At 38.8% G+C, this 10,511-nt stretch overlaps 1 pseudogene; it reads right to left on the minus strand.

Moving 5' to 3' along the window:
• Positions 1-458: 458 nt before the first annotated feature.
• LOC101723606 (mitochondrial import inner membrane translocase subunit Tim9 pseudogene) lies at positions 459-898 on the minus strand (annotated as a pseudogene).
• Between the last annotated feature and the right edge of the window lie 9,613 nt (positions 899-10,511).

Consider the following 10,511-nt stretch of genomic DNA (forward strand, 5'->3'; position numbering starts at 1 on the left):
CCTAGATCCAGCCATGCCTGAATCCATATAACATGGACTTTTCGTTTATGTAAATTTTTCAAACTTTTCCCTTCTTTGCCTAAACTACTTTGAATCTTTCAGTGATATTCCCATTTGTTTCACTTTCAGTAATGTTTTTCTCTTACATGATTGAACACATATTTTGCTTTAAAATTAACAGTCACAGTTGAAGAAACAGTGGCTTATTTTTCTAATTAAGTTACCCAGCTACTGAATCTTAAGGCCTCAACCTTAATGTTGCACCTTATTATTTTCACTGAACAACAAGATCCTCTATTTTGATTATTCCTAGTGAGCGGCAATTTTGTTTTTCCAGTAGTTTCCATTTGCCAAATAGTCATGACAGATGGTTCAATATGGTGCCCACCACTTCCAGGGATTCCACCTGATGAGTCCTCTTTCCCAGGGCAACAGCCGTGGCAGCCTCCGCCCAGAACTCAGCCATTGGGACTTCTCTGTCAGGGCTGGCCAAGAAGTCCCGCTTTGGCTACCAGGGCCTCATTCTGCTGAATATGGCATTCCTGAAATCTCATGGATATTCTTTGTGTCATTTTAAAATATTTCTGTAAGCAATGTTCTGAACAGGTGATCTCTTCAGGTTTTACTTCTCTTGTTGTGAAGTCTTTAACACAGTCCAAAAAGCAGGTTTCTGTAAGTTTATTGTAGGTTCCCAGGAATTCCCTAAACTGTTTTATCTGATCAGATTCTGATATCTGTGCAGCCATATTCTTTTGGTTTATTTATGAGTCACCTTTTCTGATGCATGAGTTTCCTGAGTTCCTGAGAAGCAGTTGTCCACCCTCTGCTCAGGGTTCCGGTGAGGCCTGATTTCTACAAGGTTCTCCAAAGCTGGGCCCTCAAGTTTTCATTTAACTTTAGACTTCTATGAAAGTAGACATTTGGTCACTGGCTTTCGTCTGTACGAGGCTGGGGGGACTGCGACGACTATTGGCCTGTCGGTCTGTCAGGGTTAAAGAAGGCGCCTTGGCCGGAGAATGGCCTTTGAATCTTGACTAAGACAATGATTGAAGTGCGTTTCACTTGGTGTTGAACTAATGGTAATTCTCACTTCCCTTCTCTTATTAGAAATAAGACAATTCATTTTAAGACTCATTTTAAGTGCTAACTCTTTTGGAAAGTCTTTTTCATTATTTGATTCTGATGATAGTCCTTCTCTGTGCTCTCACAGTTTACCTCTTTCCATGTCATAATTATCCATTCCCACAAAATGTGATCATTTTGACGGTAGGATCCATGCCTACTTCTATTTTCCCTCTGCTCAGTAAATGGTCAGAGACCAGGCTAACATCTAGAGAGTAGACAGAGTATAGACAGTGGAATTCCACCAATATAAATATCAATACCAGATAAAACTAATCAACAGTCAAGATGGTTATTACTCCTAGAGAGAAAGAAGAGAATATATCTGGAGGGAAACACACAAAAGATGTCTGAGATTCTGGACTTACACCACTTTTTAATCTTGGTAATAGTTATACTTTTTATATTTCTTTAAATTCTGTGTACCCTCCATATCTGTGGGTTCTGAATGTACAGATTCAACCAACTGGGGATTGAAAATATTTTTTAAAATTGCATTTGTACTAAATATGGACAGATACTTTCTTTTCATTATCCCCTAAACAATAGAGTACAACAACTATTTACATAGTATTTATATATATTAACATTAGTACTATGAGTAATCTAGAGATTATTTAAAGTGTATGGTAGAATGTACAGAAGTTGCATGCAAACATATACCACACCATTTTATAGAGGGGATTTGAGCACCTGCAGATTTTGGTATGGGTGTTCGGGGTTCTTAGAACTAATCCCTCAGGGTTATTGGAGGGTGACAGTATATTGTTTTATACATATAGTATAGTTTGCTACAATGAGGACAAATACATGAAGTCTTTGTGGACCTAACTTTTATATTGTTTTGTGATCTTATTTCACTGAAGTAATAGAATATGTTACTAATTATATCAAATTTTTAACATCTGTTTAAATTTCCTTTGTGGCCCATTATACAGTCCAATTTAAAAATGTTCCACATGTTCTTAAAAATAAGGTACATGGCTCTAAATATGTACATATCAAATGTTAATTGTGCAGTTCAATCATAGGTACTCAAAATTATATGTTCTTGTTCATTTTTTGTCTGTTTTATAGGTTTCTAAAGGAAGATTAAAATTTTTCATTATGATGGTAGGTTGGTCACTTTCTCTTCCAGTTCCATCCATGTTTTACTGAATATTTCCTTTAGTATACTCTACCATCTTTCCCCTCATAATGCTGACATTTTTAAGCTTTTGTTATTAAGACCACCCAGGTTCAGCATCACTATAGGTGATGATTCACTATAGGAGTTGATGCTTTTTTTTACTAAAGTCACCTTCTTTATATCTGAAGACATTTTTGCCTTAAAAATATCTTTTGCTTGCTATTAATGTTATATTATTTCTTTGATGTATTTTTCTATCCTTTTACATTCAAGCTTTCAGTATAATTATGTTTTAGTTATTATCATGCTTATAAATGACTTACTGGATTTAAAAAATCTTATTGGAGAATATCTCAGTTTAAACAAGAGGCTTTAATCCATTTAAATTTATTGAGAGCATGATAAACTTAGACTTTTTATGCCATTTAAATTTTTTTCCACATATTTTTCTTTGGTTCTTCTGTTCTTGTATTCAGTTGGCTTTATTGAGTTCTTTTTACTGCTTCTTTTCTTCCCTATACTGGTTTGGATGCCACATCTTTTAAAAAGTCTAGATTTAATCAATATTTTTTATTATTCTCTACCATGCAAGTTTTTTAAATGTTTTAACTTCAATTCCTCCATCTTCTTGCTGTTGTTATAAAATATTTTAGTATCTATCCTGTTTTCAACTGCTTCCAAAAATTAGTCTTTATTTTTTGTGGTCAGAGTTTATTTAGATTAATGAAATATGTTTTCTGACTTGCTTATTATTCCTTCCTTTCGGTTTCCTTCTTACTAATAATCTATATCACTTAGCGGTTAATTCAGAAAGAGCTGTGAGTATAAATAAACACTCTGGATTTTTCTGATACGTTTATTTTGTCTCTACTCCAAATGGATTATAAATTGCCAGTTACTTTCCTTTATTACTTTGAAGATATTATTCCATTCTCTTCTGGAATCAATTTTGCTAATACAAAGTCGGTTGCCAACTCAACTACTGTCCTTTTTGGGGTATGCAGCTGTCTCTAGTTGCTTTTCTCTTTTATTTGCTACTCTGAAGTTTCTTCATGATGTATCTAGTTATGGATTTGTTTTTCTTATTTTTGTCCTTACCTTAATGAATTTGAGGGCTCATTTCTTTCTTCAGTTATGGAAAAGTCCTGGACATGTTTTCTTTTTTTCCTCTCATTTTTTCTTCTGTCTTCTTCTGGATCTAATATCAGGAATATTGTCCTACAGGGTCTTTCATTTTCATATGTGTTTTATAACTTCTTGCTGAGCTTATCTTTAACAAGGGTCAAATTTCTATTAGAGCATCATGTGCTGTAATTATTCTTTCCAAGCAGTGTCATAGCTGTTGTTCCTGGGTCCCCTAGAGCCACTTTTATTCATTCAGCTTGTAAACTGCATTCCACACAGATGGCATGCATTTGGATTTCATACCTGCTTCAGCTCATTCCCAGTGTTTCAACTTCTTGCGAACTCTTTTTTCTTTCTATCCCATCCACTGCCAGAGTCATACAGTACCCTTTCTTTTTGCATCTTGAGCTTGTAGATTTCATTTTTCTGGTTCCATTTTCAAATAGATGGCAGCCTTTAATGTTCCCAGTCATCTACAAGAAACTTAGTTCCAGCCTTATACTTTGCAAGGATATGAGCCTAATCTTCTGTTTCTCTGTGGATGTTGACACTCTAGCCACCAGGCCCTCAGGCCTATATTTATTTTTGAGAGACTTCTTCAATCACTATGACCACCACTGTGGAGCACTGCAGCATCACTTCCTGCTCACCATCCTAGTAGCACACATACACCTTGCTTCTGGTCCTAGCAATTTCCTTTCTTCTTCTTTTTTAAATTAGTACATGTTTTGCCATACATAATGATCGCATTTATGGTGGGATGTTGGTACATGTATGTTACACATCTTAATTTTTCTTTTTTTTTTCCCATCCCCTTCCCCTCCCATCCCTCCCGACTCCTTCCAACTTTTGGTCCTCTTCCCATTTGCAAAAACTCTATTTTCATCATTTTTCCTTTTCTTTTCATATGTGGTGCTATCCTGAATGTCCCTATCCATTTTGTTATTTTTATTTAGAGATTTAGATAAAATAAAGGAGATGCTTTCTTTAAAAGAAATTAATTTTTTGGTAGTTTTTTGAGACAGAGTCTTGCTATGTAGTTCAGGCCAGCCTTTAACTCCCCATGCAGCCCAGACTGGCCTTGAACTTGTGGCAATCCTCCTGCCTCAGCCTCCTGAGTGATGGGATTACAGGCAGGCACCACCATGCCAGACTCAATTTTTTAAACCTGTAAAATATAGGTACCATTATTATTTTTTATGTTCAATATTTAATTACCAACATGTTTGTACTATTTCCTGTGATGATCCATGATTTCTTACATCTCATTTTGCTTTCCCTTGGTGTCCACTTTTCTTCTTCTTAAAGGGACATAGGTATTTCACTGAAGAGTAACAGGAGTATATTAGCTTAGTCTTTGTATATGTATAAAGGATTTTATTTTGCCTGCACTTTAAGTTGATAGATTAGCAGGGTATAAAATTCCAGGGCAAGTATTTCCCTCTGCACTTGAAGTTATTATTTATATTTTTTTCTGGCATGTACAGATGAGACTGAGGATGTACTGAGGATTTTGTTATTGGTCTAGTTTGTATTTTTTGTTGTATTTTTTCATTCTGGTAGTTTTAAAAATATCCTTTAAAGTGAAATCTTGGTGTTCTGAAATTATACTATAATGTTTCTAGATGTATATCCATATTTTTTTCTGGTACCAAGGATCCAGCTCAGGACCTTGTGCTTGCAAGGCAGGTGTGGCACCACTGAGCTAAATCCCCAGCCCACCATTTTTATTTTTCTAATCCATACATTGGATATATTTCTAAATCTGAAAGGTCACATAATTCTTTTTTTTTTTTTGTATATCCTTTTACTGGTACATTTTAGGTGTACAGTATAATGACATTCATCATTGTAGATATATGCATCTTTACATACTCTCTTGGTTCTTATTTTTTCCCCTTTCCCCACTCTCTCTTCAACCCCTCCATCCCTCCCTATTTACAAAGACTTTGTTTCCATTTTTTCATTTTCTCATATTAATTCCCTTCCCTTCTTTCCTTTCTCCTACCCCTCCCACTTCTCCCTCCCCTTTGCCCCTTTTCTTCCTTTTTCACATTATTATACCTTTTAGTCCTTATTTACACTTTCAGTTTCTCACACTAGAGAAACTATTCAGTATTTACACATGTGTGTCCTGTTTATTTCACTTAAGAGTATCACCTCAATGTGCATCCATTTAGCAATAAATGTCTCTAATTTCTCCTTTTTGATGGCTGAGTAGTACTCCATTTTATTTTTAAAAACCACATTTTCTTAATCCAGTCTCCATTTGATGGGCATTTGGGCTGTTCCAAGTTTTAGCTATTACAAACTGTGCTGCTATGAACATGGGTGCACATATATCACTGTGGTATGATTCTTTTAATTCTTTAGGGAAGATACCAAGCAGGGGAATAGTGGGGTCAAATGGGACTTCCAGTCCTAGTTCTTTAAGGTATCTCCATACTGATTTCCACAGTGGTTGCACCAGTCTACACTCCTACCAGCAGTGGAGCAGGGTTCCTCTTTCCCCACAGCCCTGCCAGCATTTGTTGTTGGTTGATTTCATGATAGTAGCCATTCTTTCTGGAGTGAAGTGGAATCTCAGCCTTGTTTTCATTTGCATCTCTCAAATGACCAGTGATGTGGAACATTTTCATATGTTTATTTGCCATGTCCACTCCTTTATGTGAGAAATGTCTGTTCATTTCAGATGCCCATTTTTGGATTGGGTCTTTAAATTTGGGAGGTCTGATTTTTAAAAGTTCTTTATAGATTTGAGATAGTAGACCTTTGTCTGAGGGACTGCTGGTGAAAATTTTTTCCCACATTGTGGGTTGTCTCTTTGCATTGCTGGTAGTTTCTCTTGCTGTGCAGAAGCTTTTTAGTAAAAAGAGATCCCACTTCTTGATTGTTTGTGCTAGTTCACAGGCAACTGTGGTTTTGTTCATAAAGTCTTTTCCTACCCCAATGTCTTCAAGAGTTCTACCTAACCTCTGTTCCAGCTGGTTCAGCATTTCTGTTTTTATATTTAGATCTTTAATCCATTTTGATTTCAGTTTAGTGCATGGTGAGAGATATAGGTCTAGTTTTAGTCTTTGGCAAGTTGAAACCCAATTTCTCCAGCACCATTTATTAAAGAGACTATCTTTCCTCCAGCGAGGGTATTTGGCTCCTTTGTCAAAGATGAGGTGGCTGAGTGTGTCTGGAGTTGTTTCTGCATCTTCTAATCTGTTCCACTGGTCTTCAGGTCTGTTTCTTTGCCAGTACTATGCTGTTTTTATCACAGTAGCTTTGTACTATATTTTCAAGTTGGGGGTTGTAATACCCCCTGCCATGTCTCTGTTACCTAGAATTGCTTTTGCTATTCTGGGTCTCTTCTTGTTTCAAATGAATTTTTGGATTGTTTTCTCAAGGTCTATGAAGTATGGTGCTGGGATTTCAATTGGGATTGCATTGAATCTATATAGCAATTTTGGAAGTATAGCCGTTTTCACTATGTTGATCCTTCCTACCCAGGAGCAAAGGATATCTTTCCATTTTCTGATATCCTCTTCAATATCTTTCTTCAAAGCGCTATAGTTTTCAAAGAAGAGGTCTTTGATTTCTTTTCACATAATTCTTGATACATATTGTTTCTCTACTATTTTTTTCATTCTCTTCTTATATAACTTTTACTAGATGCATATTGGAGCTCTTGGATCTTACTTCCCTGTTCCCTGATTGCTCAGTTCTCTTTCTCTTTGTGATGCAATTTGAGTGAATTTCTCTCATAATAGCTTCCAACTCAATTCCCTGTTTCTCTGTTTAAATGTGCCCAGTCTTGCATCTGTTTTATCTATTGAATGTTTATGACTATATTTTTCCTTTCCTGGATTTACCTGTTGTTTTTGCCTGTATTTATTTTGTGATTTTTTTTTGTTTCCTTTTAATGAGACTTTTGTCTTTATCTCTTTGAACTTCTAAACATTCCTAAGTATCTGTCAAACTCTTCCACCAAATTAATTACATTTAGAGTGAATTTCTCTTCATATTGCTCATTTTATTCTTTGCAATGAATCCCACCATATATCTTGGGATATTGATTTGTAGGTTCATTTTAAGTGCGAATTTATTTTACCTCTCTCTGTTCTTTCCTCTTCATTTTTTTCCTTCCCCTTCCACTTCTCCTCTTTCTCCTGCTTTCACCCATTTTGGTGTGGCATGGGTTATATATCAGTAATTTGCAGTTCCTTCTCCTTGATGGTAGTAGGACTTTCACATACATTGTCAGAGTCAGCAAGCAGTTGGACTTCATTTCTGACCACGAAACTGCTTGGTTACTCCTTCCATTCTTTTGGAACACTGTAGTCCCCTTTAGCTATCTGAGTTGAACTGTCAGCTGCACTACTTAATGCTATACCAGGATTTAAACAGATTATGGCTTTGGGTTCTATTCACCATTTTGAGTTTCCTATTCCATTTAGAGTCACAAAAATGCTAATTGGTTGGGGGTGGGCAATGAGGATTGAACTCCTAGTGGTTTACTCTACCCCTGAGTTACATCCCCAAGCCTTTTTACCTTTTTATTTTGAGACAAGGTCTTGCTGAGTTGCCCAGGCTAGCCTCAAACTTGTGATCCTTCAGCCTCAGCCTCCTGGGTAACTGGGATTACAGACATAGTTCTGAAATTGTCTACACTGTCATTTCTCCTTGTAAAGACTAGATCAGACAGAGTGTGAAAAAACCCCGCACTCTTCTGTAGTTAACAATCCCTGCCCCACAATCTCTATTTGGAAAATCTGAGCAAGGAATATGATAGGCTCAGCTTGCATGGCTGGGCCCAGTGTGCTGTGCAATGACTGGTTCACCTTGGAGCATATGCCCACGTTGAGGTGGAGGTGGAGGAGGAGCCTGGGCACCTGGACTACCTTACCATGGTCATATGGGGCAGAGAGAGAAGATTCCAAAAGAAATGAGAAACGATTCACCCCAAGAAGGAGATAGGGTCATGGGCTGAGCAAAACACAGTCATGGCTGCAACAGGCCATATCAAGAGTCACAATTTTCATGATCCGAAGCACTGGAAAGCTAAGATTTACCCTTGTATTTTCATTTTGACACTTTCTGAGTGCCCAGTGAAGTATTGAGTGCCCAGTGGAGCTTAACTAGACTGACTGAAAAATGCATTCTGACAGGAGAATACGTTACTGCAACCCAAGAAAGAGCCAACCTAGGAAGCTCACTTCCTTTCAAGGACCACACAGGCCAAGAAACAGATCACATGGTCACCAGATAAAGTCCCCTCAATTGAGACATTTTCTCAAGTCCCAGAAATAGTCCAGTGGACAAAGAAGGCTGTCGTTCCAGACTTAAGCAATGAGAAGCCTGGTGCTGAGCTGTGGGCTCAGATGCCAACTTGGCTCCAAGGTAGGAATAGTCATTTGTTTAAATCCTAGTTTGAGTAACTAGCTCAGAGTCATGGGAGGGGCAGGGCAGGGGCTCTGGTGAAAGAACAAGTGGGCCATGGATCTTGACTAAGCAAGGCACAAACCCCTGTCACCCACCCCACTGTTCTTGGCTGGGGTAGGAGAGATGGAGATTGGTGGGTTCCCAAGTTAGCTTCTACCCTGTCCCCCTAGTCCCCTGTTTGGAGGTCTGCTCAGCAACGCCACTACCACAGTCCCAGTTAATGGCATCTTTCATTTCATTTAGAGCTTGATTTGTTTACAAACTAATAAATATGATTTATAAAATGTGCCCGTGGTTTGCTAATTACTGCACATATGGCGTTTTCATTTTGTAAAACTGGCATTTCCATTCTTTGTAGATTATGACTTTGTGTCCCCAGTGCTAATTAGTCTGATTAGGCAGATAACTTCTCTGTTATAGGCTGAGAGGCTGAAGGCTGGGGTGCTGAGGGTGAAGGCCAAGGCTGCAGTTGGCCTTGCAGGAAGGAGCCAGGGAGGCCCAGGATTTTGCGGAGGACCCTGGAATGTCAAGCAGCCCATTTCGTGTCCTTCTCCAAATCCAATTAAGCACAGTTCGTTAGCACAAATTTCTTAATCAGGCTTAATCTTCCCACTGAATGCACAATTTCTGGATTGTCACTGAGCTAGGTCAGTCTGGGGGGGAATCAAGGGGCTAGTAGGAACCTTGGCAGAAAAGGAAAGGGAAGGCTGCTGGACTCTTCCCAGTGGGCTGGTGAGAAGGATGCACAGCACTGGGCTTGTCCACAACCTGAAACCTTGGATGGTCAAAGGGGATCCTTGGGCCTTTAGGCCAACTTAGGAGCCTCACATGGGAGGTGCAAGTTGTTTAGTCTGTAAGATCTGTCCTCGGGCCCCAGGAAAGACTTGGAAGTGATGCTTCTAGCTCTGGTGGAGGAGCATGGGGAAGGCTGAGTAAGAGGCTCCGACCCTTTGGGAGTGGGTCTCAGCACAGCTACCTGTCTTTAAAAGGGCCTAAGTCAGGAGCAAAGGTAGCCATGTCTGGGGATGAAGTCCACTCTAATTTTCTAAAATGTGTAACACCCAAGATTCTTGTGAAATGAAAGAAGGGAAGAAAACCCCTGCAAATGACTGGTGTTGGTCTCTTGGCAACCTTGGTGAGCTTGGCTGGCACCAGATCTGTGTTAGAAAAGTAAGAAAACATGTCATTGCTTGCACCCCAAGTGTTGTAGAGCAATTTGTACCTGCTTCATGAGCTCTCAGGGAGATGACATCACTAAAACACATTTCTTCCCAGTGATTGTTATATTTTAAGCAACATCTAGAAAAAGCCCCCCATTGATGATTGCACAATGGTGAAATTGCAATGGATGTGCATGGAAATCAAGGTCTGTGGACTCCAGGTGAGGCCATGCAGAGGTTTCCTAGGGACTCAGAGGCCACACAACAGAGGCAATCCTCAGGGCCCAGCCATACATATTGAAAGAACCTGGTCCACATTTCCAAGCCATTCCTACCCTGTCATGCCTGTCCTCTTGCCTTGGCTAGGAGGCTTTATCTCTTACTGTATCGGTGACATATCTTTGCTCCCCTGTTTCCCTGTGCTTTTCCTGTCATGACACTTAACCAGCTGGGTTACAATGACTATTTTTCTGCCTGTCTTCTCAATCCATAAACCACTTGAGGGCAGAACTGTAGGTTCTTTGATCTCTGCTATAACCCCAGTG

The sequence above is a fragment of the Heterocephalus glaber genome, unplaced genomic scaffold (genome assembly GCF_053883595.1).
Source record: "Heterocephalus glaber isolate CG9 unplaced genomic scaffold, H.glaber_assembly_v1.0 deba00001428, whole genome shotgun sequence".
In the NCBI taxonomy this organism is placed as follows: domain Eukaryota; kingdom Metazoa; phylum Chordata; class Mammalia; order Rodentia; family Bathyergidae; genus Heterocephalus; species Heterocephalus glaber.